Below are 23,469 nucleotides of genomic sequence, written 5' to 3' on the forward strand. Positions count from 1 at the left end.
TTTCTTTCCCATTATTACATGATTGGCATTCTTCGACCATGGTTTCAATTTTTTAAGTTGGGTTTGAACACATTTCTTGATCGATGAGAAGAAAAGCTTAGAAACTTACCTTTTGCACACCGACGGGCGCTTTCTTGCGGTTACTGGCACAATCAGCACACAACAGAGCATGAGTGAGATATAATATTTATTACTCAAGAAACATTACATTATATAAGTTTTAAATATGGGGCCACCCAAGATTTCCCATTATACACACTATAGATAGATATAAACAACAACGCCCAAAAATGGCCTCTACAAATGCATATAAAATGATCATTCACTCAAATAAATATACATCGGTACATTCTTTGGCCTGAATATATCAAATCTACTTAAAATAATAATACATTGGTACATAATAATAATACTTCTTGTTATCACTCAAATAATAATACATTGGTACATACTTTGGCCTGAATATATCAAATCTACTTACAATAATAACACACCCGGCGCAATGTGGGATGCCTGCGGTGAGTGAAAGATCATCATAGCTAATTGCCACCCTCATCATTTTTTCTACATCTCTTCAATTTCTTCATTATAATCATCACTGTCACCACAACCACAACCATCATTATCACAAATTTGGGTTTCTTACAATGGATGAAGGCGGCTTTACAAACGAGAACTCATCTTCATCGTGGTGTTGTTCTTCCTCATGGTATTCTTCCTCCCTTACGCCAGAGTCTATACCACTGGGATCCATGTTGTCAATCAAGCCAGCGGTCCGTGACGTAGGTGAAGTATCGCCTTCCATGTCAGATATGCCTTGGTCTGAGTAATAACTCCTAGAAAAGATTGTCGTGTTGGACAAATGCCCTGTAGTCTTGAAACGGTGAAGTGGGTGCGCTGGTGTTGAACCGGGAGTAACAACTGGGCTCGCACCTGGTGTCCTAGTAGGAGACCGAGCTGATCCCCCAGTTCTTCTTCGCGGCTTGATGCCATTTAAGGGCCCTGGATGTTTTTTCATCAAAGATAGACTTCTTCATGTGCGATCCCATCTGAAAATTACACAATAATGATCATATAACTAACAGGAGATAGAAAGATTCAGACACAACATCAAGTTGAATCCCTACTACAATTCTGTCAAGTGGTCCAATCAGTGAATTAATCTGTTCTTGGCAAGTAACAGTAATGAAACAAGTATAACCATCTCCACAGTTCATTCAATCAATCACATATCCAGAACAAGATACCTTAAAGGACAGAATATAGTAGAAAAAACCTGAGACACAAGTGCGTAGAGTGGAAGTGTAACATAGCTGCACAAAAGTTGAACTAGCAATCTGCACAAATCCAACAGAAATACAGCTACTCTTAATAAGCGAAGATCGATATCATTAAAAGAAATACTGAATCTATTGTAGTCTTTAGATGAACTTCAAAGACACTGAAGATGATTAAGCTAATGGTTTAAGCAAGATCACAGATGCACGTGATAAAGCACATGTATTGTTCTAAAAATTTATGAGGAGAAGAGGGAATATTTCGAATTTTTACAGGGAAATGCCTCAGTTGGATGTCAGGATGGGCACTATTTCCAGATAACCAAAGATGAATTGGACCTAAATGTAACGTGCAAAGTTAAGAAGATCTGAGAAAAGGTGTTCAAATTTCTCTTGAATATCAATGGATATTTTGCATCCAACGATGTACGCATATTTAAAAGCTTTGGAAGCACTTTGGAAGGCCCTATTGTATATCCTAAAAGCACTAAGATACTGGTGTCTTGGGTTGATGAAAGGAAACTTTTAAAATATTTCCTTGACAAATTTGGATGAGCCAGTCGTTTTCTCCATGTGGAAAAACATATGTTTGAATTTTGCACCAGTGCTACAAGAAGGCATGACAAAGTGATAAACTATAAATGAATGATTTTCTCCCACTATCAGAGTCTAATAATGATAGCATATTAAAAGCAATCCACTCCTTCACACACATCTGGCGCTCAGCCAGCCAGGATATCAGTGGCATAAATAGTGAAAACAGCTATTATATTCTCATATCGTGGGAAAAAAGAAAAGAAAAAGTAAAAAAAAAAACACCCAAGGCTTACCCAAGAACAACTCTTGCAATGATAAGCACGAAATTTTCATGGAAGCAAGATTTCAGCCCAAACTCATACTGCCAAAAAAAGGAATAATAAGAAATTATAGGTAATCATGACAATACAAATATTAATGATAGAGAAAAGGAAAGTAGACCTTTACCCATATCCATAAGAAATATGTTATTTGGAATGCATTCTGCATACAGAATTAAGAAGATAAGGCGTTAGGATATTGCAATTGTAATTACTTATACTTAAAATGCTTTAATCTCAAGCCTTGTAGCTGCCAGAGGAAGATTGAATAGGATAGAAAACAAATGGGAATATTTAAATAAGAAAATCCAGGCTACTTATTTTTTGGCTGGCTTGAATATGTTGGCATTCCTAAACTGTTACATATTTTACCTTTCAAAAAATTATCTGTTTCTAGTGTCTATCAAAGGCAAGTTTAAAATTTCGGTTTCGGCAATGCCAAAACCGAAATTTCGGCCGAAACAGCGAAATTCGATTTCGGCCGAAATTCAAACCATGATCAAAGGAAAGTAATAAATGATACCTGAAACAGTGAGAAATGGATGAGAAATAGAACCAATTTAGGGCGACCGACCAAAAATGTTTGTCACCAAGTTGCACGAGAGGAATTCCTTGAACCACAGCATGCTTTTCTTCGATTTCAAGAGCCATCCTTGTGATGATAGCTTACAATTTCGTTCCAACTGCCAAGATTATCTGCACCCAACCAAAAGGTCAAAACCAGTGGTTGAACTCAAGGATGCATGATAATGTAATGTTTTTGGGACCAAAAATTTCTTACAAGCAGGGGAATTATGGATAACCAAAACAATGCTTGTGACCCTGAAAGAAATAAAACGACCAATAATCAAGACTTTAGGATATGAATACTGAAAAACACATAAAGAGTAATGTTGTGGGGAGACAACTCACCATGAACATTAACAAGGAAAAAAATCACACCTGAAGCCCATAGTATGGGACTGCTCCAGCATCAAGAAGAAAATTAAGTCAGGGATATAAAAGTTATGCTATCATTCAGTAGTATATGAAGCAAAAGCAAGCATGTAACCAAAAAGAGCCATGAAAAACGGAAGGTTACAAGATCTCATCTGTTTGTTGCCTGTGTGTGTATGTGTGGGTCTCTCTGTGTGTGTGTGTGTGTGTATACACACACACACACACACACACACACAGATGAAATAAAAGCGAAAAAGTTGAAACAACTGTGTCTTTCCGTTGGTAGATCTGAAAACCCTATCGAATGATGTTCAAAAATCATGAACTTTTACAGATGCATAACCGTTGAGGAAGCGACCCAAATCCTAGAATTTATCAGCGCTGAAAACACTTGTTGACATCATCATTTGCACAATGGTGATGTCAGCATGAGTGCAACAGGCCTAGGGTAATTCCCTTCTAAGTAGTTTTGTGTATCTAAGGTTTGATGTACGAAGAACAAAGAGAAAGAAAGGTAGGAGAGAAAGACATGCGAGAGGGAAATTAGAGAATATGTAGAATTCTTTAATCCCTACTTCTATTTGAATGGTGAGAATTAAAAATGAAAGTAAATAAATATCTCTGTAGGGTCAACTAAAAATGGCATAAAAATAAGACATAATAACAAAACCTATGTCATAAATATCTCCGATATTTTTAAAATATAGCATTTTTATCGCGAGATTTTGATAAAACGACAAAATCCTGAACTAATCCCGGGATTTTAATCCCTACTTCTATTTGAATGGTGAGAATTAAAAATGAAAGTAAATAAATATCCCTGTAGGGTCAACTCATGCAGTCTCACACAACATGAAGAAAGCTTTGCATCCATGCTTCGGACGTAAATCTATACATTGTCCCCAGTTGGTCCATTGGCCTTATCTTCTCTTGGCCCACTGGCCTTTCATGTGTCAAACTACTTTGGCTCTCTCAACTAAGATTTTGAAGTTGACAAAATTTGGATAACATTAAGGTCAACTAAACTTTGCTGCAAAGCTGATAATATTTGTAATAACCGGTAAAAATATATATATATATAGTCACTATGCAAGATTACTATGCAGAAATACTATGCAGAATACTATTCAAAACTACTATTCACAGTAGGACCCACCAAGTACTATTCACAAACGGGTCCCACATCAGCGGGCCCCACATCAGTAGGTCCCACATCAGCGGGCCCCACATCAGCGGGCCCCACACAAGCGGGACCCAACACAAGCGGGACCCAACACCAGTCAAGCACGCCGTTACGAGTCAAGCCCACCAACAACGAAAATAAATTTAAATAATAATTAAATAATAATTAAATAGTATTATTTTACTATTTAAGGTACTATTGAAAATAATTAAATATACTTAATTATTATTAAATAGTCTTTACTATTCACGCAGCAGCCTTCTACTATTCATAAATAATTAAATAATAGCCTTTACTATGCACAAAAATGCCTATAAATAGAGGAAGAGAAGAAGAAGAAAAAGAAAAGAGAAAGAGAGAGGAAGAGAAGAAGAAGAAGAAGAAAAAGAAAAGAAGAGTGAAGAAAGAGTAAAAGAGAGAGAGGGGGAAAAAGAGAGAGAAGGAAAAAGGAAATCCACTATCCAGGTAAGTCTGTCAATAGTTATTTATTTAAACAGTGAAATAAAGGTGATATGGTTGGTTCTACCACCTATGGATAAAGCGTGCATATGAGGCGATAACTCGCTATCGATTATGCAAGTCTTATCATCTTAGGATAAAGCATGCATATGAGGCGATAACTCGCTATCGATTATGCAAACTTTACCTGAACGGTGAAATGCTAGCATAGTAACCGTAACCGTAAAGTAAACTGTAAGGAAAGAAAGGCGAACTGCTGAGCATAGTAGCCAAAGAATGGTGACCTATTAAGAATAGTGACATATGGGGCCCACATGAATAGTAACATACGGGGCCCACACGAATAGTAACATGCGGGGCCCATATGAATGAGTAACATGCGGGGCCCACATGAATAGTAACATGCGGGGTCCACATGAATAGTGCATACTGGCCCCATAATCTTAAATTTGATAGAAAAGACACAGGGAATATTATTTTAGACATAGACAGAAAGGAATTTGATAGAAAGAACACTGAACACAGGAAACATCAGAATTTGAAAAGGGTACTTCTCAGCTACACTATCTCGCTCCTTTCCACGTACATTCAGGCAAGTGAATATGGACTCACTTCATAACGGTAATTCAGTGTAATTCCTATGATTATTTGATATGTGATTGTGTTAGAAGGTAAAAGTATCTTCAAAGGAAAAAGCATCTTCAATACCATATGTCTTTAAACTTTCATTTCAGAAAGCAAAATTTGCATATTCATTTCAGAAAACAACATTGCATAAATCCTGCATGCCATTCTAGGTTGAAATGAAGGGAGGGAGGACTAAGGCAGACCCTTAAGATCCGAGATAGGACTAAGGCAGACCCTTAAGATCCGTGAGAGGACTAAGGCAGACCCTTAAGATCCAAGAAAGGACTAAGGCAGACCCTTACGATCCGTCCTTGGGCAAAAGCCAAAAGTTAGGACTAAGGCAGACCCTTAAGATCCAATAAAGGACTAAGGCAGACCCTTACGATCCGTCTTTGAGCAAAGCCAAAAGTTACCCAGGCTGAGAGCGTACGACACCTGGCTAATAATGCATATTCGGGTGGAACCATATGGTGACCCAAAGGAAATCCTAGAAAGGAGCACGTCTCATTAGGGGGCGGAGGTTCCTTGATGGTCAATAGTTGACGGCCAGAGTCAGGGTAATTGGGGAATTGCCATAATGGCCATAATGACCGTATGACTATTGGGGGAGAGAACATATTTGGGAATCACAGTGAGGATGAGTTCATACAAAGTTGATTTATTTCCAAATTTGATTTATTTGAGAAAAACTGTATAGTTTAAAATGGATTCTAATGTTGATCATTGAAAATTTTATGGTTATTGTACTGTTTCTTTTATGTCGTGAGCCTGTTTCCTTGCTCTTACGTTGCTACATTTCCCTCCACAGGATTAGTAGAAGAGGGAGCCTTCGCAAACGAAGACATATAAATAAAGTGGGAATGGGAAATAAATAGAGAGGGTGGAGTGACAGATGGGTCACCTGTCGTATTTAGACTCAGTTTAAGTATTTAATTTCGGACTGTAATAAATTTTATTTGGGATGCTAGGTCCTTAATTTAGAACAGAGTGAGTTTAATATTTTAAATGGATTTCATTATTGAGAATACTTCCGCTGCTCATAAAGAAAAATCAGGTGAATTTGTCAAATAGGTGTAACGGCTTGGTTTTGGAAATCGGGTCGTTACAGTTATGGTATCAGAGCTGCACCAGGTTTAAGCTGTGAGGAACCTGGTGAACGAGTCTTGGGTACGTCTTAAGATGGGATACGAAGACCTAGTAATTAAAAGTTATGGCATCTTCCAACACACCCTGCTGACCAACACACCCTGCTGAAAATGTAAATTAATTGTAGGCTTGTCTTGACAGAAGATGAATACTTACCAGAGAAAAGGAGCTAGGAGGGATGGCCAGGAAGAGGAGCAAGACCCTCTGCGCATGCTTACGGAAATACTTAGGAGTCAAGTGCAGTCCCAAGCAGCGAGTCAAGAGGCCCTCCGAAGTATTGCGGCAAATTTGGCCGTGCACCAGCCAAGGGAAGATCCTACCAAACTCCATCGTCAGTTCAGGGATTATCACCCTCCTGAATTCACTGGGGTGGGAGATCCTATGGTAGCCGACAGCTGGATCTTGAGCGTGGAACGCATCTTTTCTGTCATGGAGTGCGATGATGAACAGAAAATTAGGTTGGCCTCATTTCTTTTCACTGGCGAGGCAGGAGTCTGGTGGAGAACCACTGTACAGAATTACCCGACGGCGACCACCGAGACTTGGAGCCAATTTAAGACGAGATTTAATGCTCAGTTCTTTCCTGCACATGTAAAGGACTCACTGGCTGAAGAATTCGCAGCACTGAAGCAAGAAAGGATGTCGGTGGCCCAGTATGGGGCAAGATTCAGGACTCTATTCCGCTATGCCCCAGGTTATGCCGCCACTGAGGAGGATAGGGTAAGGAAATTTGTGGACGGGCTCCGCCCCACCCTTATGGCCAGCATTATTATCCTTAATCCTCAGACCTTATCAGAGGCCTGTGCAAAGGCGGAAGTCGCAGAGAGAAGCGAAAGAATTGTTTCGGCTGCAAGGGCGCAATCCTCTGCGAACCGAAATCAACCACCACCTCTAAAAAAGCAGAAGTCGGAGAATGAGAATGTGAGTTATATTGTTCCAGTATGCCCAACTTGCGGAAAGAGACATGCGGGTCAATGCTGGAGGAACAGGGATGTATGCTATTCCTGTGGGGACCCTAACCACAATCAGTACAACTGCCCTAGGTTGGGCAGACAGCAAAATGGGACCCCATCCCAACATCAGCCTCAAACTCTGAGACAGTCTGCCCCTCAGCAGAACCAGTGGAGGGGTAATCAGAATCAGTGGAGGGGTAATCAGAACCAGCCGCAAAATCAAGAGAAGAGAAACCAATATCGCCCTCTGAGTCAAGATGAGAAAGCGCAAGGAGGGTCAGGAAATCGTTTCTTTGCACTCGTTAACGACAGTGCTAAGGCATCTACTGCGATAACTGAAGGTCAGGATTTTAATTACTATTCTCCTTACAATTTTATTATTCGTATAACTAAAAGTAAGCCTGCGAAAAGTTAGATATGAGATGGTAGGATTTGTAAGGGGGAAATAGGAGGCAAATCTTTGAGACATCTGTTCAGGAGTCACTCAGGATAAAAAGGCAGGAAGGCAGGAACTTGAGGTCATCATAATAGAAGATAGTGACTCCGAGAGTGAACCTTCAGAGATCAAGAAAATCCCATATTCAGCTCAGAGATCAAGAAAATCCCATATTCAGCTCAAGTTGTGAGGTATGGTAATTGATAGCCTATGCGAATAGTAAATTTCGGGGACGAAATTTTCATTAAGGGGGGTAGAATGTAATAACCGGTAAAAATATATATATATATAGTCACTATGCAAGATTACTATGCAGAAATACTATGCAGAATACTATTCAAAACTACTATTCACAGTAGGACCCACCAAGTACTATTCACAAACGGGTCCCACATCAGCGGGCCCCACATCAGTAGGTCCCACATCAGCGGGCCCCACATCAGCGGGCCCCACACAAGCGGGACCCAACACAAGCGGGACCCAACACCAGTCAAGCACGCCGTTACGAGTCAAGCCCACCAACAACGAAAATAAATTTAAATAATAATTAAATAATAATTAAATAGTATTATTTTACTATTTAAGGTACTATTGAAAATAATTAAATATACTTAATTATTATTAAATAGTCTTTACTATTCACGCAGCAGCCTTCTACTATTCATAAATAATTAAATAATAGCCTTTACTATGCACAAAAATGCCTATAAATAGAGGAAGAGAAGAAGAAGAAAAAGAAAAGAGAAAGAGAGAGGAAGAGAAGAAGAAGAAGAAGAAAAAGAAAAGAAGAGTGAAGAAAGAGTAAAAGAGAGAGAGGGGGAAAAAGAGAGAGAAGGAAAAAGGAAATCCACTATCCAGGTAAGTCTGTCAATAGTTATTTATTTAAACAGTGAAATAAAGGTGATATGGTTGGTTCTACCACCTATGGATAAAGCGTGCATATGAGGCGATAACTCGCTATCGATTATGCAAGTCTTATCATCTTAGGATAAAGCATGCATATGAGGCGATAACTCGCTATCGATTATGCAAACTTTACCTGAACGGTGAAATGCTAGCATAGTAACCGTAACCGTAAAGTAAACTGTAAGGAAAGAAAGGCGAACTGCTGAGCATAGTAGCCAAAGAATGGTGACCTATTAAGAATAGTGACATATGGGGCCCACATGAATAGTAACATACGGGGCCCACACGAATAGTAACATGCGGGGCCCATATGAATGAGTAACATGCGGGGCCCACATGAATAGTAACATGCGGGGTCCACATGAATAGTGCATACTGGCCCCATAATCTTAAATTTGATAGAAAAGACACAGGGAATATTATTTTAGACATAGACAGAAAGGAATTTGATAGAAAGAACACTGAACACAGGAAACATCAGAATTTGAAAAGGGTACTTCTCAGCTACACTATCTCGCTCCTTTCCACGTACATTCAGGCAAGTGAATATGGACTCACTTCATAACGGTAATTCAGTGTAATTCCTATGATTATTTGATATGTGATTGTGTTAGAAGGTAAAAGTATCTTCAAAGGAAAAAGCATCTTCAATACCATATGTCTTTAAACTTTCATTTCAGAAAGCAAAATTTGCATATTCATTTCAGAAAACAACATTGCATAAATCCTGCATGCCATTCTAGGTTGAAATGAAGGGAGGGAGGACTAAGGCAGACCCTTAAGATCCGAGATAGGACTAAGGCAGACCCTTAAGATCCGTGAGAGGACTAAGGCAGACCCTTAAGATCCAAGAAAGGACTAAGGCAGACCCTTACGATCCGTCCTTGGGCAAAAGCCAAAAGTTAGGACTAAGGCAGACCCTTAAGATCCAATAAAGGACTAAGGCAGACCCTTACGATCCGTCCTTGGGCAAAAGCCAAAAGTTAGGACTAAGGCAGACCCTTAAGATCCAATAAAGGACTAAGGCAGACCCTTACGATCCGTCTTTGAGCAAAGCCAAAAGTTACCCAGGCTGAGAGCGTACGACACCTGGCTAATAATGCATATTCGGGTGGAACCATATGGTGACCCAAAGGAAATCCTAGAAAGGAGCACGTCTCATTAGGGGGCGGAGGTTCCTTGATGGTCAATAGTTGACGGCCAGAGTCAGGGTAATTGGGGAATTGCCATAATGGCCATAATGACCGTATGACTATTGGGGGAGAGAACATATTTGGGAATCACAGTGAGGATGAGTTCATACAAAGTTGATTTATTTCCAAATTTGATTTATTTGAGAAAAACTGTATAGTTTAAAATGGATTCTAATGTTGATCATTGAAAATTTTATGGTTATTGTACTGTTTCTTTTATGTCGTGAGCCTGTTTCCTTGCTCTTACGTTGCTACATTTCCCTCCACAGGATTAGTAGAAGAGGGAGCCTTCGCAAACGAAGACATATAAATAAAGTGGGAATGAGAAATAAATAGAGAGGGTGGAGTGACAGATGGGTCACCTGTCGTATTTAGACTCAGTTTAAGTATTTAATTTCGGACTGTAATAAATTTTATTTGGGATGCTAGGTCCTTAATTTAGAACAGAGTGAGTTTAATATTTTAAATGGATTTCATTATTGAGAATACTTCCGCTGCTCATAAAGAAAAATCAGGTGAATTTGTCAAATAGGTGTAACGGCTTGGTTTTGGAAATCGGGTCGTTACAATATTCCTGCTCTCTTGTGCCTCTGCACTTAAGATGTACCGCTCATGATCATGACAACTGTTGCAACCACGCCAAGTATTGACATGTTCGATATTAAATCTCCATGCACTAAGGTGCCCGACTCAACTATCGATCTCCAGTTATTACAATATATGAAAATGTTCATTTCCCAACATTATACGAAACTTTCAAGCCATTCCCTCTCTAAAAGTTATTACAATATACGAAAATGTTCATTTGCATGTAGCAGTACAACACTGCTAGTAAAGATGATTATTTTCATGACTCTGAAAAAAGCAGTCAAAATTCAATTTTCTCAACATTTCCAGGAGTCTATGAAGGAAGTACAGTTGGTGCTCTTATATTTTATATTCGTTGTGGCTTCTTTTTCTATAAAATATTTGAGTAACTGGGTCAAGTGGTGGATGGCCAAAGTTTTGTTGACCATAATAGTGATGAAATTTTCTATCATATGAAATTCACTACAAATAAGGTAGCAGAAAGTTACATTCAATCTGCCTTAATGCTTGTGCATGTGCCAATGGCGAAGGCCTGAATCAGAAAGGAGATCATCATTATTCAACTAGGCTTGGATATATGATAATGATGAACAAAACTGAAACTATTGATATCAGTTCAAACCCCAGTCATAAGGCTGATATATCACCTTTAACTAGGTGAACACCAGCTTTTTGTATGAGGTGCTTGGTTCCTCAAATGAAAATGAACTCTTACAGGCCACGATGAAAGATCAGTTTGCAAACTATGTTGTGCAGAAGGTTTTTGAGACATAAGATGATCAAAGTCCTGTACTCGTGTTAGTAAATAGTGGTATGAAATGCGATTGATGTAGGACATCCAAGAATTTTGGTTAGCAACATATTGTATATACACACCCTCCAATCCTGTCATACTGTTAATGGTGTGAAATGCGATAAGGATCATTGAATTTTTACACATGTTTTATTTTCCATTTTCTTTTTTCTCTTCCTTCTCCTATGTTGTGCCTACATTTAGTATAATAAATTATATGTACTCTGAACAATATTTTCTAAGATACTCTCTTTTATCTTATATCACAAGATTTTACTATTAGGTATTAGAAATAAGAGAATTACCAACGTATGAACAATGTCAGTTCCTGATTTGTTATGAGAGATTATAAATTTATGGAGCATTAGTTATGAGAGCTCTAACTGTACCTGTTTTCACAAGTTTAAATAGCATAGAAATATCAGTATTTAAGAGAGTTGGATTTAGAGAAAAATAAAAAAACTAATATCCGGCAAAAATATGAAAGCATCTATTTTTCTTCATTTTTGTGTGTACCTGATCCCCACAATTACTTTGAAATCATCCTCTAATGACCTTTTAATGTACTTTTGGAAGTCAAACTTATTGTCAGGAGCTAAATGGACCTATAAAAATGAAATGTTCAACAAATTACACATTATACCACGTGGATGCTGTAAAAATATGTAGTTAAAGAAACTCACAGTAATGATTCCATGGCGCATGGTCAAGTAATCAGCTTTACGAACAGATCTGAAAAATTGACGAAAGAAACTCACCTACGAGAGATGAATGGTAGATGACTAGATGTCATATTGGTCTGAAAATTTGACATAAAATAATGCACATCATACATAAGTAAGGCATACTAAAAAAACCCTCAAAATTCATTTGAAATCTGTTATAAATTAATGGATATCACAGATGCACAGGCACACACACTATATGAAATTTTTTATTTGGAAATGAACAATTTTGTTAATCAGACACATGAGATGTATGAAAAGTGCCATATTATTAGATATGTTGTTCATAAACACGTTACTGACACCTATGTCACAAATATCTCTCTCGGGAATTTCTCAGCAAGGGAAAATCTTGGGATATGTTGATCTTTTTTTATGTTTTTAGGGTTTATATCGGGAAAAACGATAAAATATAACTATTTAAAAATATATAAATTAAGAGAAAAATATAGTAAAAATTTTGTGAAAATATCATAAAAATTTCGTGATATTATCAGGATATTATCGCGATAAATGAAAATATCGCTATATTTTTTGACTTCTCGGGATTATTTTGGGGCTTTGTCGGTTTATCAAAATATCGCGATAAATCACTATATTTTGAAAATATCGGAGATATTTGTGACATAGACTGAAGACACCACTATCCTTTTTGTCAGGCCAAGCTAAAAATACTGAACCGCAAAACAGGGTAACCTCCGTGATAGGAAGGTCAGAGATAATGTCATATTTGGATATGCATGTCTTTGTCTGTACATGTATACATTTACCTACAAAAAAAATTACCAACGCAATGCCAAAATTCTTACAACATAGAATGAGACAGGAATCCTGAGCCAGATACTTCTGTGTGCCCTCACGAAAGATGTCTCATGAGCAAATCTGAACCTTGCAGGATCTGAATGGTAGTATTAAAAAAGAATTTAACTATGACGATAAAGGAGATTGAAGTGCTTGAAAAAACACAACTCCAAAAAAAAAAAAAAAAAAAAAAAAAAAAATTGAAAATAGAAAGGGAAATGCTATCAGCACAACCCTACTTTAATAATTGCACAAACGCAGCCTGTCTGTTCATTTTTAATTGGTTTGTAAGAGCTTTTTGGGAGCTGCAATAACCCCTGAGGATGTTAAGTATTTGGGATATGTAATTAGCAACAAGGGAGTGGCATTGGACCCGGATAAGATCGCAGTCATGCTTTAGTGGCCTAAGCCTCAATCAATAAAGGCGTTGCAGGGATTTTTGGGACTTACGGGATACAATCAAATCAAAAGTTCATCGAAAACTGTGATGTGCTAATAAATTCGTAGAGAATAAATTACCTTCGTGCCGGCAACAGGGAAGAGCCTCTGAAATTCTTCGGGAGCCTCTGCCATTTTAGGGTTGGAACAACGAAATGGGTAGAAGTAAAAGGGTAGGAGTAGGGTTGCCTCTGAAAAGGGAAGGAGTACGAGATTTTGGGAATGGGGATTGAGGGGAGATGGGCAAAAGAAATTGCCATTTTTGAGGCCTTGAGCTACACAATACACAATTGACAAAAAGTAAAAGGAAGATTAGGAATAAATGGATTCAAGTCTTTTAGTTAGGGTGTTTTAGGATTTAAACAAAAAGCTTGTTCATTAAGATTCAAAGTAATGACCTTGATTTTTTAAAGCCTAAAAAAATATGTATGAACCACCCTTTAAATAGATAAATATAGAACTAATAGAGAATACATTAAACCATAGATGTTCAAGAGAGGTGAAATCTTACTAGGAAGGAAGCTGTTATAAGGGTGGTGCGCAAGTAGGAGAATGGGCGGTGTGGGTTACCAGAGAGTGGGCTAACAGATAATGCGACCAGGTCGTCAGTGTCAAGGCCCTTAGCTGAGAACTTTGATGTAATTATGGTTAGGTTCTCAAAGGGAGCCAGAATGTCACTGTTGGCTCCGCTTAGGTTTGCAATCGTGCTATCTCTTCTTCCCAATAGCACATCCCAGGTGGGCCCTCCTGACTGTGAACAATAAGATACATCGTTTTAATTTCACTAGTATCTTATTGAAATATCATCACTAGGGCAGCTTTATGTCAAATCACGTTATAAGAGGAGTGTGCAAGTACTGCAGGGGGGTGAAAATATCATCACCCGAAAAAAAAAAAACACCGCCCATTCTCCTGCAATATACTATTGCATCCCGGTAAAAAAAAAAAACCCACACCGCTCATTCTCCTACTATTGCATCCCGGTAAAAAAAAACCCAGCTTCCTTCCTGGTAAGATTTCACCTCTCTCGAACATCTATGGTTTAATGTATTATCTATTGGTTCTATATTTATCTATTTAAAGGGTGGTTCATACAATTTTTTTTAGGGTTTAAAAAATCAAGGCCCTTAGTTTGAATTTTAATGAACAGAGCTTTTGTTTAAATCCTAAAACACCCTAAGCAAATGACTTGGATCCATTATTCCTAATCTTATTTTTACTTTTTGTCAATTGTGTATTGTGTAGCTCAAGGCCCCAAAAATGGGAATTTCTTTTGCTCATCTCCCCTCAATCTCCATTTCCAAAATCTCCTACTCCTACCCTTTTACTTCTACCCATTTCTTTGTTCCAACCCTAAAATGACAGAGGCTCTTCCCTTTTCAGAGGGAACCTGAAGAATTTCAGAGGCTCTTCCCTGTTGCCGGCATGAAGGTAATTTGTTCTCTATGAATTTATTAGCACATCACAGTTTTGGATGAACTTCTGATAGTATCCCGTAAGTCACAAAAATTCTTGCAACGCCTTTATTGGTTGAGGCTTAGGCCACTCAAGCATTACAACGATCTTATCCGGATTTGGTGGTAGCCCGACCTCAGGTCGAGTTTAGTGAAGTGGGTAGCTCCATATAATTCGTCTAAGAATTTATCAATCATTGACATCGGAAATTTGTCCTTCACGGTCAACTAATTTAGTGCTCGGTAGCCTACACACATGCGCCATGAATTATCATGCTTTTTGATGAGTAAAACCGGTGGCGAATATGGACTTGTGCTTGGTCTGATCACACCGGTCTTAAGCTGCTCCTTTACTATCTTCTCAATCTCGTTCTTCTGATAATCAGGGTAGCGATAAGGCCGAATTGAAACTGGTTCACTACCTTCCTTCAATGGAATACGATGGTCTTGAGCACGTTTAGGTGGGACTACAATAATTGTTGGAGCTTTGCATTAGTGATAATATGAGGGTTTTTGGAAAGTGCATTACCTAACTGACTCTGCATGGACAAGGAGAATATTTGCCATAGGTATCCATTTTTTTTTTATGCAATTCCTCCTTGAACTCAACTTCATCTACCACCTTATCCTCATGTACCTTTAGGCCTTGTAATTTGATCTCTTTCCCATCCATGGTGAAAGTCATCCGCAGCTTGGAAAAATCCCATATGATTCCACTAAATGTGCTCAACCATTGAGCTCCCAAGACAACCTCATAACCCTCAAGTGGTAGAAGATAGAAGTCAACCACAGTAGGGACTCCTTGCAGTGCCATACATACCCCCTTACAACGCCCCCGAACTGGTTAATTTATCTCCACTGGCCAAGACTACTTCAAACATTCCCTCCTTTAAATGTTTGAACCGTTTTAGCTTTATTCCCTCTTGACTAACCCCCACCCCCGCCCCAAATTGTAGGCACTGAAAAGAATGTTTTAGCTTTATATCGGGCAAATCGCTCTCGGCTAACCCACCCCCCCAAATTGGGGGCCCACCTAGCAAACCAGAATAAAGAACATGTTGTCAATGGGAGCCCATTTTCTCCGTTAATTTCCTTTTCCCCTTCCCCGTTGAACTTACCCATTCGTCCGCCTCGATCTGGTAAATGGCTGAATTCTTCCAGCAGTGCCGGGGAGAAAATTGGCCGTAGGCTCTCTCTTTCCCAAGTAGCAGTTTCTCTCAACTTCGATGGAGTGGATCATATAGCTCAAAAGGGGCGGACTATCGCTCAGGATTCATCGCATGGAGGAGTATCAGATAGTCATCAAATGCTGGCAGATAAGAGGGTGGTGGGCTTGTTAGATGGAGGGTCACAAAATCCAGGTACGGTGGACTTTTCTAACAATTGTATGTTTATGCTCCCATTTCTTGATGCTTTTTTTCTGAATTCCCCTCTATCTGAGTATCCAGATCCTTATCCAGATGCATGTAATCAGCAAACTTGGCAGATTCTTTTGGTAGACTCTGAGGGATATGTGCATGGCTGGGGAGGAGAATGTCATGTGCATGGCTGGGGAGGATAGGAGATTGGATTTTACATATCTTTATCTTTAGTAGTTGTAGGGATTGCATTCTTCTTATTTAGTAGTTTCCATTTTATAGGTGATTGTATTCGGCTGTGTTTGGAAATTGGCTTTAGCTAATTTGTAGGTAGGATTCTATTGATAGTAGTTGCTTGTTAAGAGTTTGAGAATAAGAAGGAAAATTGTATTCGTTGGTGAGGGAATGAAAAATTAACTTTTATGAAATTAATGAAGGCTCCCCCCTGGACGAGGGAATTTTCTTTTGCTCACTGCTTCTCTTCTTCCTCTTAAACCTTACATCTGGTATCAAAGCGGTCTCCTCGGACTATGAACGAGATCAGAATGTTGGAAGGAACTAGGGCACAGGAGGCAAAACGTATGGAGGAGTCCATCAAAAGTCTCTGCGAAAGTAACACGGAACTTCGTCAAATGATAGTACCAGTTGGCTTCGAAGCTGTCTTCTCCCGAAGGCAACGAGCAGACCGGATCATCCATACACAACCGTGAATCACCAACACACTTTCAAGGAGCAGTGCAGACTCGCTACGCTAAGGTGGAATTTCCTCACTTCCACGGAGATGATCCTAAGGGATGGGTCTATCGTTGTGAAAAGTTCTTCACTTTCAATCAAATTGAGGATTGCCAGAAGGTGTCGTTGGCTTCAATTCATCTCGAAGACAAGGCTCTCCAGTGGTTTTGTTGGCTAGAAACAACAAAGGGAGCAGTGAGTTGGGGTGAATTTGTACAAGCATTATGTGTGCGATTTGGCCCAACCGCTTATGAAGATTCTATGGGAGAGTTATCCAAATTAGGTCAGATCCATACGGTCAAGCAATATCAGAAGAAATTCGAAGAACTTGCCACCCGAACTCAAGGGCTCCCAGAAGAATTTTTCGTCAGTTGTTTTATCAGTCGACTTAGGGATGACATTAAGGTTGGGGTTCTTATGTTCAAGCCACGTACAATTACCGAGGCCATTGGATTGGCACGACTCCAGGAAGAATGCCTAGATGTATTATCAAGACGTTCGCGTGCTGTTGCGAAGCCCATTGCACATGGTAATCCCAATGTTAAGCCTGCTAATACTTCTTCTTTACCACCCATTCGTCGATTAACACAGGCCGCGATGGATGAGAGGCGGTCTAAGGGCCTGTGCTATAACTGTGACGAAAAATATTACATGGGTCATCGATGCAAGCGGCAGCAGATCTTTTTGCTAGAAGTGATGGAAGGAGATGATGATCGTCCTATAGATTCGGAGGAGGTAGACGACTCACCTGGAGACCAACCCCAAATCTCAGTGTGTGCCCTCACAGGGTCCACATCCTATCGCACCATGAGGGTAAGAGATTATATCAAACAACGGCCAGTGGTCATTCTCATCGATTCCGGAAGCACTCATAACTTCTTAGACCCAGATGTTGCCAAAAGAACGGGTTGTGAGGTGCAACAAAGAACTCCCTTGTCGGTTTCAGTGGCAGATGGGACGAAATTGAAGAGCACAGCAATTTGTAAGGATCTCCAATGGGTCATGCAAGGAACAACCTTTCAAACTGATACACGTTTGCTACCTCTTAGAGGGTGTGACCTAGTGCTAGGGGTGCAATGGTTGGCTACCCTAGGGCCGATCGTTTGGGATTTCCAACAACTCTGCATGGAGTTTTCTGCGAATGGACGGCGACATGTGCTACGTGGTGCAAAGGGGGAGTCAGTGCAACTTGTTGATGGTAAGAATATGGCACGCTTACTAAGGAAACCATTACAAGGGGTTGTGGCTCAAATTTTCACTGTGCAAGCCATTGAAGAGGAAAACCCAATCGAGCCAGAACTCAACGACTTGTTACATGGGTTTTCGGATCTGTTCGCCGAGCCTCAAGGTTTGCCACCCCCTAGAGCTCATGATCATCACATTCCGCTCAAGCCTGGCAGCCAACCCATCAACTTGCGTCCATATAGGTATCCGAATGGGCAGAAGGATGAGATAGAGAAGGCTGTTAAAGAAAAGAGGGCTGCAGGCCTCATTCAACCTAGTGTTAGCCCCTTTTCATCCCCGGTTCTAATGGTGAAGAAAAAGGACGGCTCCTGGCGTATGTGTGTAGATTACCGCGCATTGAACACGGATACCATCAAAGACAAGTTTCCTATTCCCACCATCGATGAGTTATTGGATGAGCTATATGGTGCCACTTTTTTTTCTAAGTTGGACTTGCGTTCTGGCTTGCATGAAGGGCACTATAATTTTTTGGTGATGTCCTTCGATCTGACCAACGCTCCTTCAACTTTTCAAAGTCTTATGAACGAGGTATTTTGACCCCATTTACGCAAGTTCATTCTTGTTTTTTTTTATGATATTTTAGTGTACAACAAGTCTTGGAACGAGCATTTGCAGCATCTAAGGGTTACATTAGACCTCCTACGGACACATCAACTTCATTGTGAGTGATCTAAGTGTGTGTTTGGCCAAAGACAGCTTGAATACCTTGGCCTCCTGATTTCTGAGCAAGAGGTTGCAGCCGACCCATCGAAGGTAGCCAGCATGTTACATTGGCCAAAGCCCCAATCCGTCGCCCATCTCCGTGGCTTCCTTGGGCTAACGGGCTACTATCGTAGATTTGTCAAGGACTATGGAAAGATCAGCCGACCCCTCACACAGATGTTGAAAAAGGACAACTTCAAGTGGACGTCAAAAGCCTTTGAAGCCCTAAAGAGAGCCATGACTACCACGCCGGTGCTTGCCTTACCCGATTTCTCGAAGGACTTTGTCATTGGGTGCGACGCGTCGGGCACGGCATTAGGGGCAGTACTAATGCAAGACGGACGACCGATTGCCTTCCTAAGCAAATCACTATCTGAAAAGCATCTTGGCCTATCAACATATGAGAAGGAATTGCTCGCGATCGTATTTGCAGTAGGAAAGTGGCGGCCGTACTTGATTGGCCATTATTTCCAGATTCGAACCGATCATGTTTGTCTCAAGTATATACTCGAGCAAAGAATCGCAACTGCAACGCAGCAAAAGTGGCTTACTAAACTTCTTGGTTACAACTATGATATCATGTACAAGAGTGGATCGGAAAATAAGGTGGCAGTTGCTCTCTCGCGGATTCCCGATGCTAATAATACACTCATGTCCATCACATCAGTTGTACCAAAATGGTTAGATGAGGTTAAGTGAAGTTGGGAGAATGACCCGGATCTACAAGAGCTGATATAGACACTGCAGACAGATCCTGATTCCGCACCCCCATATGCGCTGCAGAACGATTGTCTTCTTTACAAAGGGAGATTGGTAGTGGGTGAAGATCCTTCGCTACGGAACCAACTACTTAAAGAAGTGCATAGCAGCCCCATTGGAGGCCATTCAGGCGTCCATAAAACCATTCACCGAATGCGGCGTTCGTTCTATTGGAAGGGCCTAAGGAAGGACGGGCAAAATTTTATTGCGGAATGTGACACTTGTCAGCGCAATAAGACTGAAAATGTGGCATATCCAGGCCTATTACAGCCCCTGCCGATCCCGACTAGACTTTGGAATGATATCTCAATTGATTTCATTGAAGGGTTACCGCCATCACATGGGAAAGACGTGATTTTTGTTGTAGTTGACAGGCTTTCCAAGGCACCACATTTTATACCGATAGCACATCCATATACGGCCAAGGCTGTAGCGCAAGTCCTTTTTGACAATATTTATAAACTACATGGGATGCCTTCTTCGATCGTTAGTGACCGCGATGTGGTTTTCACAAGCCATTTTTGGACTGAATTATTCCGTTTGCAAGGGACCCAACTGAAAATGAGCTCGGCTTACCACCCGCAAACTGATGGGCAGACAGAAATTGTTAATCAATGCCTCAAGAACTACCTATGATGCATGACAGGTGATCGGCCCAAGCAATGGACCCAATGGCTTTCCCTCGCCGAGTGGTGGTATAATACCAACTTCCACACCTCCACAAAAACAACTCCTTATGAGGCTCTCTATGGTCAGCCACCTCCATCTCACATCACATATAACGCAGGTGACTCATGTGTAGCCGCAGTGGATCAGCAACTCAAGGATCGTGAGTCCGTCATCAGGCTTTTGAGGGATAATTTACAGCAGCCTCAAGTCCGAATGAAGAAGAACGCAGACTTGCATCATAGCGATCATGAATTTGAAGAAGGAGATTGGGTCTGCGCTTGCAACCATACAAACAGTTGTCAGTGGCCCTTCAACCCAATTTCAAGCTGGCTCCCAAGTATTTCGGCCCATATCGAGTTCTGCAAAAGATTGGCAAGGCTGCATACAAACTTGAACTACCTTCTTCATGCTATATTCACCCTGTTTTTCATGTCTCCCTCTTAAAGAAAAAGCTTGGGCAGCAGGTGGTGGCCCAATCGCAGCTCCCCACGGTGGACGACGAAGGCCGTATTCGGTTGGAACCAGTAGCCATTCTAGACAGGCGGTTCATCAAGAGAAATAATCAGGCTATTACCCAAGTTCTTGTGGAATGGTCCAATTCGTTTGTGGAAGATGCTACTTGGGAGGATTGGAAAGCCTTCACGACAAGATATCCAACCTTCTGACCTTGAGGAGAAGGTCGAATTCATGGGGAAGGGAATGTCATGTGCATGGCTGGGGAGGATAGGAGATTGGATTTTACATATCTTTATCTTTAGTAGTTGTAGGGATTGCATTCTTCTTATTTTAGTAGTTTCCATTTTATAGGTGATTGTATTCGGCTGTGTTTGGAAATTAGCTTTAGCTAATTCGTAGGTAGGATTCTATTGATAGTAGTTGCTTGTTAAGAGTTTGAGAATAAGAAGGAAAATTGTATTCGTTGGCGAGGGAATGAAAAATTAACTTTTATGAAATTAGTGAAGGCTTCCCCGTGGACGAGGGAATTTTCTTTTGCTCACTGCTTCTCTTCTTCCTCTTGAACCTTACATAGGTGTTCAGGGGAAACAGTGGGAGAGGTGGACATGTCTATAATAGTCATTAGAGAGGAAGACGATGAAATTCCTTCTGATTGGTTGGGTTCAGATAAAGAGGTAATTGAATCGTTTGTAAGCCACGTCATGGATACAAGCAAAGTGCTGGGTCTATCCTACTCTGGTCTTATAGTGAGGGAGGGAGGGGTGGAGGAGAGGGAGGGGTGTAGTCACTATAGTCAGAATATGGAGGCTTTCTCGGATTTTATAGCCGGGAAGGAGCTAATAGACATTCCTCTTCTTGGTGCTAAATTTACTTGGTCAAGGAATGAAAGTCACAGTAGGCTTGACAGGTTTCTCATATGTCCCAGATGGTTGGAGGGGTTTCAGGGGGTATGTCAGACGGCTCTCTCTCACTCGGTTTCTGATCACTGCCCAATTCTCTTAGATCCTAGAATGGAATCTTGGGGTCCTATCCCTTTCAGATTTAACATTTCTTGGTTGGAAATTCCTAAGATGGACGAAAAGTTGGGAGGATGGTGGGTGGAACACAAAGCTTCTGGTCAAGCTGATGTGGTGATAGGGTCGAAGCTTCGTTATGTCAAGAAAAGACTGAGAAAATGCAAGATGGAACTAGAAAAGGAGTCAATAATGAGAAAGTCATGGTTACTAGAAAGGATCAAAAGCATTGTTGACAAAGAGGAAACTAGCAATGCTAGTGCTGTAGAACTTGAGGAGATGGGCTAGTTAAAGGAAGAGCCTAATCGTTTTGTCCTTCCAGAGGAGATTTCTTGGAGACAAAAGTCGAGGGTTAAGTGGTTGAAGGAGGGGGACAAGAATATCGCCCATTTCCATGCCATGGCTAGTGTGAGAAGAAGAGGAAACTGAATTGAAGCGCTGAAAATGAATGAAGAAATTGTTGAAGACAAGGACAGGATTACTCAAGAAATTGTTGATTACTATCGGGGTTTATACTCTTCTGAAAATCTCGTGCGTCCAATTCCTGATGGGGTCGTCTTTGACTGCTGATCTGAAATGGATAGTCAGTCATTAGAGTCCCCTTTTTCAGAAGAAGAAATAGAAAGGGGGATTTTTTCTCTAGGAAGAGATAAGGCTCCTGGTCCAGATGGTTTTTGCATTGCTTTTTGGCAGGAATGTTGGGGGTACGTAAAAGAGGATATCTTAAGGTTCTTTAAGGAATTCCACCAGGGAATGACTTTAGATAAGGGGTACGTTCATCATGTTTGTGCCAAAAGTCTAAGGGGGATTGAAGGTATCTGACTTTAGGCCAATAAGATTGGTGGGTTGTCTTTATAAGTTGCTTGCAAAGGTTCTAGCAGAGAGAATAAAAACGGTGCTTCCAAAGGTTGTGAATCAATGTGCACTCATTAACGAGAGGCAAATTATGGATTGTTCCTTAATTGCGAGTGAGACTATTGACTTCTATTCCAGGATGGGAAAAAAAGGCATTGTGTGCAAGCTTGATATGGAAAAAGCCTATGACTGGGTGGAATGGGAGTGCCTAGACTATTTGTTGACTCGTATGGGATTTGGACAAAAATGGAGATTGTGGATCAGAACACGCATTTCATCGGCTTGGTTATTCGCGATTATTAACGGATCACCAAAAGGTTTCTTCAAGTCAACTAGAGGCTTGAGACAAGGTGACCCATTATCGCCGTTTCTTTTTGTTTTAATCGCATAAACATTAAGTAGACTGTTAGACAAAGGGAAATCAGAAGGTTTGATCAGGGGATTTGAGATTCGTGGGGGTCAATTAGAGATCACCCATTTACAGTTTGCGGATGACACTTTGCTATTTAGCTCTCCAGACCTCCTCGGGGTGGTTAACCTTAAAGCAGTTGTTAGATGTTACGAGATGATTACTGGTCAGAGAACTAATTATCATAAATCGAAAATTTTTGGTATCAATATTGAGCAGGAGATTCTAGCCGATCTAGCTGGTGTGATGGGGTGCATGGTGGAATCCCTCCCTTCCTCTTATTTGGGCTTACCTTTGGGAACTGGAACGCCAAAAAAAAAAGAAAGTTGGGATCCCATTGTAGACAGAGTGGAGAAGAGGCTCGATACGTGGAAAAGGAAATTGGTGTTTGACACTTATAAAAGCAGTATTGGCAAATATCCCAATATACCAGCTCTCAGTGTTCAAATGTCATATGAGCATCATTCATAGGGTAGAAAAAATCCAGAGGAGATTT

General features: G+C 40.4%; 1 pseudogene; it reads right to left on the minus strand.

The window, feature by feature from the left end:
* Positions 1-298: 298 nt before the first annotated feature.
* On the minus strand, positions 299-15,589 carry LOC143889697 (MLO-like protein 10; annotated as a pseudogene).
* Between the last annotated feature and the right edge of the window lie 7,880 nt (positions 15,590-23,469).

The sequence above is a fragment of the Tasmannia lanceolata genome, unplaced genomic scaffold (assembly GCF_043159265.1).
Source record: "Tasmannia lanceolata isolate RefF3 unplaced genomic scaffold, GAP_Taslan_0.1 ptg000002l, whole genome shotgun sequence".
NCBI lineage: Eukaryota > Viridiplantae > Streptophyta > Magnoliopsida > Canellales > Winteraceae > Tasmannia > Tasmannia lanceolata.